General features: G+C 29.4%; 1 long non-coding RNA gene across 2 annotated transcripts in view; it reads left to right on the top strand.

The window, feature by feature from the left end:
* Positions 1–5207: 5207 nt before the first annotated feature.
* The window catches only part of LOC112127649, a 159572-nt gene continuing 158507 nt past the window's right edge, over positions 5208–6272 (top strand). For both annotated transcript variants that reach the window (XR_002910667.1, XR_002910668.1), the window contains exon 1: positions 5208–5277. This is a non-coding gene — a long non-coding RNA (uncharacterized LOC112127649). The remainder of the gene's footprint in view (positions 5278–6272) is intronic.

Below are 6272 nucleotides of genomic sequence, written 5' to 3'. Positions count from 1 at the left end.
AAGGCCTCAGTAAAAATACTTTTTAACAGTATAAACAAATAAACCTGTTTATTATCTATTAACTGTTGTAATCATAATTTTTCCTGACATAACATCTACAATAGTAACAATCCAACATTTAAAACCATCAAAAAAATATTAACAAATGACATTGTGTACATACTAATTATTTATCCATTAATACTAAACTAAAATATAATAGATAAGTTACTTTGATTTTAACAATATCTTTAATTCATTTTAATTTCATTTAATCATTTTGGTCTGGCTATCGTTGTTGTGTTGGTCTCTCAGGCTCATTTCTGCAATTTTGCCATTCTCATTGAACCAATATACTAACTAGGATGATATGTAATGACCAAATTACAGGGGGTCTTCAATGTCCATTTGTACTCTCTTACAATAAATGTTTCACAAATTGAATTAGACCGAGGCTTCTCTACTGTGGTACCTGGACCCCTGGAGGTCTGCCAATTCTAACTAGGGGTCCATGGTGAACTTTGAGAAAAATTAATATTTACAAAAATAAACTTAGAATGAATTAATAAAATTAAAAAACTAATAACAATGAGTACTGGAAATGAAAGTTTTGTATTTTGAAGCAGGAGACATTGTGTTTTCCACAGACATGCTGTAACTATTATACAAACTCCAGCCTTTTTTTAAGAATGTTTTGGATGAGTCTTTCAAATTATTAATTATATCAAGTCGTGGCCTTTGAACTCAAGACTTTTCACAATACCATGTGACAATATGGGGAAGTCTTCATCATTCCCTAATTCTCCATACAGAAATGAGGTAGCTGTCTCTTGATTAAAGGAATTACTTTCTGAAGTCTTATCTTGTTGACTGCTCACAATGTCAAATTAGCCAATGTTTACAATAACAACAAAAGGCAATGTATAATGTTGTATTTATCAGATATTTCCTTAAAAATGAATGAGATGAGTGTTTCTTTTCAAAGGAAGAATATCACAGCTTTCGATGCCAATGACAAAGATAGTGCCTTTAAAAGAAATATACATTTTTAGGCTTAATCTGTTGAGAAGGAAGAGGTGGAGTGTTTCCCTGTGATTTTTTTTTCTTTAAGAAAAACTGTAGCTTGTGAACGGCATGTTGATTGATGAAACATGTGAACACCTTCGAAGTTTTGAAGATGTCCACTACTTCCCAACAGTTTGAGATACAATGCTGCAATACCATGAATAAGGGGTCAAACAGTTTCGTTTCGACAAAGTCAACCAGTCTGTCAGTCTTCAAGTGAATACGAATTTGATATACATTACTTCAGACTCCACCTTGAAATCTACTTTCAATCCTTCTTCCCAGTTTTGGACTTCGATTTGAAAACAAAAAATTTCAACCGCTCGAAAAAGCAAAACTTGTTCTTGTTCAATTTGCCACAACTTACCTATATGAATCAGGATTTTCTATCGATACAACCACCAAAACTAAATACTGAAGCAGTCTACATTCAGAACCCATCTGTCTCCAGCTAAATTAAACCCAACATATCCAAATTGTGCAGGCTAAAACAATCTCACTCTTCTCTTTAATTCATTAATTGTTAATGTTCAAATTATTACTTTTGAATTTGGCCTGAATTTTGACTACCTACTGATTACGTTCTGTCCAACTTGATTTTGTAAATAAAGTTAAGATGTCAATCTAATATTTGTTTTCATAGTGACATCCCATTCCATCACAGGAATGGACTGGCTAATTTATACAACTTTAATTTACTGTAATACTATAGTATGTAGTTTTAAATACTTGAATGAAAGGGGTCCATCCTGGATTTTGTTTTGAGAAGGGGGCCTGCTGTATAAAAAGTTTCAGAAGCCCTGAATTAGACTGAATACAGTAAAATTTCTACTGTTAACAAATTAGAGCACAAATGTCAATAATTTACTGACAAATCTGCTCGATTGATTCAGATAAATCAGAAGAATTTAAGGCAATATAAAAAATTTCAAGATATATTTAATAACTCGCTATTGTGTTGGAAAATTCTCTTCACATGTCAATTCAATTGAGAATCTTAACTTGGGCAAATTTGTCATGTGTTCACTATACTTGTTGCAATTATAGCCTTATTGTTATTTTCTTTTTCCCTTTAGTTTTTAATCGTTAAGTTAAAAAAAATTCCATGACGATGAATTTTTGCTTCTGAAGTGCATGTAAATTTTATTTCCATTTTTTATGCAAGATGGTTAAAAAAAATTAGTAGAAATGATAAAGGTGTGTAAGTGTGTAGTTATTACTCACAGTTGTTGTTTTCAACTATCCAGATTTCAAGCTTAAAGCTCATCATCAGATTGAAAGAGTAACGACCACATCTCTCGACATGAATTGAGCTGTTTTATTTGAAAGTGGTAAAAGTTCATTTTTCATATACTGAGATATAGATAGAGATATAGAGAGTTTGCATTTGTGTTAATTTATTAATTTATTTAATTTATTATTAAAATATTAGCAAACATTAATCAATTCAAGTCATATTTTTTTAGCACTTTACGCTGTTTTTATGGACATTAGCTTGATTGAAATGGATTTTTTAAAATTAATTTCAGTTTTATTAAAAAGGTAATATGAGTAAACAAGCATAAAATGTAAATTACTTCATTAAGATAACTAAACATAAAAAAATTATATTTTAAACTTATTTGTCCTTTTCAGTTAGCATAATGAAGTATTCATGGTAAATAGGTGGTATTTAAGGTAGTAAACTCATCATATCAAATTTCTTTGCAGGAATAATATTTCCAGTTCCCTTTTATATTTTTGTTGTTATTTCTTTTGATTTTCTTAATATTCTGATCATTATTTTCATAATGTGATCAAAAATTAGTAACATCGTCTTCGTCAGTCGTTGAATTAGTTAATTCTAAAATTCTAATCCTCTTCTTAGTTTGTAACAATCTTGAATTAATGCTGCAAACTGCTCAAACTACTATTCTCATTCAATTTAATATAATATTTTAATTAGTTAATTAATTAATATTTAAATAATTAATATATATTTGATATTTAAATACTACTCATGCTGCAATCTATTAGTATAAGAGACACAAACCAATCAGAAAGATTTTCGAAAGAAAACTGAACAAAATCAGTAAAATTAATTCTCACCACTTCATCAGAATAATAATACCATTACTGTTAATGTTCTTTTTAGGATACTAGAACTAGCTAAGTAATATTTTCTAAAGTGCAATGCGCACTGAAGCCGTAATAATCAATAATAATTACAATAAGGAAGTAAGGAAGTAGTTTTAATTATAATTATTAGGAATGGACTCCTTCCATTAAAAAAAAAGAAAAAGATTTTTGCGATTACATTTTATAGCCAAAGTTTTTTGGTTTACTTTATCTGGAAAAATCGTTAAAAAATCGTAAAAATTGTTTTTTTGGACTTATACCACTTTCAAAAATTCAAAAATAACTGCTCAATTGTAAGAGTTAACCGACGGGACGTTCCAATGAGAAGCTGGCTTTTATTGCCGCTCAATTTTGAACGTGCGAAAAACTTTAATTACAGCACAACTAAATATTATCTTAATAAATACTCTAAGAAAATAATGTTAAAATAGTCATTAATTTTTACGTCAAGTATTATTTAGATACATATTTAAAATAGAATGTAACTCAAAATCACCCAATGTTGAGGCTACTGCCAAATTCACAGGGAAACCTAACCTATAAGACCAGTAGTGTCATTTTATAATTTTCTATGCCACTCGCGATAATAATAACTAAAATAATTAAAAAATTAAATAAAATAATTAAAAACCTACATTCGGTATTAACAATTCTTTAATATTGATAAAACAGTTAAGATTACACGTAACAACTGTGTTTTAGTATCATTTGATGTTACTAATTTATTCCAAATATCCCGGTTAAAGAATGTGCAAAACTAATAAAACAAAAACTAGGGAAAATTCTGTTAACTAATTTGTAAAACATGATACATATTCCAATTAACTATTCTTTTTATCTAAGGTTTTCGGTTGAGATAAAAAGAATAATTAATTGGAATAATTAATATGGTCAATTATGACTACTAAGCAAATATGGTTAAATTTTAAGAAATGAAAGTGTCCCCATTATCCCCACTTTGCGCCGAAATATTCAAAGATAACTAAAAAATTCCTTTGAAATCAAACAATAAATTAATTAAATCTGTCCTTCTTTTTTTTGGAAACGCTATATAGACGATATTTTATTTATATGGCCGGGAACACTTGAGGATGTATAGAATTCTCATAATTAATTAATTCTTTACACCCTAATATGCATTCTTCATTGGAAATAAATAAAGATTGTTGTTTAAACTTTTTAGACTTAAACCCATCCATAATAAATAACCTAATTGTAATAATATCTAGACGAATATATAGAAAACTCACAACTATAGACGCCATGACACAAGCAAATTCTTCTCTCCCAAGGATCCAAAAAGCTGCCAGATTCATTCCGCTCATTGTTAAAACACCTGATTATTATAAAAAGAATTAGAAACAATTAAAACCATAGCTTAAAACGACGTATATCAAGAAATATTTATTGATAGGTAGCTAGTACAATGAATGAAAAAATTAACTTTAAAAGAAGTAACAATCGGACTCAGCCACTCTATCAAAAATGATTAGGTTTTTCTTACCATACATTGGTGAACTATGAGAAAAAGTATGTCAAATTTCTAAAGTTTTAGAGTAGCTTTTAGAGGTACGCATACGTTCTTTAAGGTACGTTCTTTCAAACCGTCAAGACAGGGTTGACAACTTGTCAAAAAGCGGGGTTTACCAACTTAACTGTCATGATTGCTATATTAAATATATAGGGCAAAGCGGCAGAGAAATTAAAACGAAAATTAAAGAACACACCCAAATCAAACAAATTTTCTGAATTTAAGGACCATTTAAATAAAACAAAACACAATTTACATTTAAATATATCAACGTTATACAGTTTCAACAAAGAGGGGTAACTTGATTGATTTGAGAAATTTGGAATAAAAAATATATAATTAAACGTAGAATTTAAAAATTGTGACGTACAGATTAATCACGATTTAAAATTATTTTCTTATAGTATTTATTAAAATAATATTTAGTCGTTTGAAATTCAAATTTATCGTCCGTTACGTTCAAAATTGAGCGCCAATAAAACGGCGGGTTCACTCTTCACAATTCAGGCAGAGACATGTTCGTTATCTTCCAACCTGATGGTGAGCTTTAAGCTTGATATCCGGATAATTGAAAACAATAAACTGTGAGTAATAACTAACTTTTTAGAAAAGATTAAGAAAAATTAGTGTCTAGCTCGTGGCACTAATTTTTCTTTTCAACCGCCTTGCATAAAAATAATAATTAATCATAAACAGATAACTAATTAAATAATTGTAAAATTTATCACTTTTTTCTTTTTATTCTTATTACTATTTTTTTTTTAAGTTGATTCTTTCAATGTAGAATTGATAATTTGTTGAAGTCGTGAGAAGCGGTCAAGAATGAGGTAGTTACAACTTTTTCATTTTTTTGCCGACGTTTCGACCTTTATTCAGGTTATCTTCAGGGCATAAAGTGTGGTGCTATTCTTGTGTCACAACATTTTCACACATCACACAAGATAATTCAAATTTGACACCACAAGAATAGCACCACACTTTATGGCCTGAAGTTGACCTGAATAAGGGTGGAAACCCCAGCAAAAAAATGAAAAAGGTTTTTTTTTCTAAACTACCTCATTTTTGACTGCTCCTCATGACTTCAACAAATTATGAAACAACAGATCACTAAGAAACATACGCGTAGTATTAATAATTAAAGATAAATTATTACAATTAAATATTCTTTTTATATAAGGTCTTGGGTGAGATGAAAAAGTGTCACGAACAGGATTCGAACCCACAGCCTTCGGCTCAATACACTGATGCTCTAACCACTTGAGCTATCATGACACTAAGTTACAATGAGTCTAATGGCTAGAGCAGTGGCATAGAGCCAATGGTCATGGGTTTGAATCCCGCTCATGGCACTAACTTTTTCAACTTTAGACTTTAGATAAAAAGAATACTTAATTACATAATAAATATGGTCAATTATGGCTGCTAAACATTTGTGGATTAATATAAACTATTGGAGTAACAATACTTGTCCTGATCAATCAATATGTGAGATGTTAATAAATATTCATTTGAAACCAATAATAAAACGCCTTGAATTGCCATAAGATCGGTTTGTTTTTTAAAATATTGTTACCAATAA

This window comes from Cimex lectularius, unplaced genomic scaffold (genome assembly GCF_000648675.2).
Source record: "Cimex lectularius strain Harlan isolate CLEC.00 unplaced genomic scaffold, Clec_2.1 scaffold12, whole genome shotgun sequence".
Taxonomy (NCBI): domain Eukaryota; kingdom Metazoa; phylum Arthropoda; class Insecta; order Hemiptera; family Cimicidae; genus Cimex; species Cimex lectularius.
This window is presented reverse-complemented; position numbering and strand designations above follow the sequence as displayed.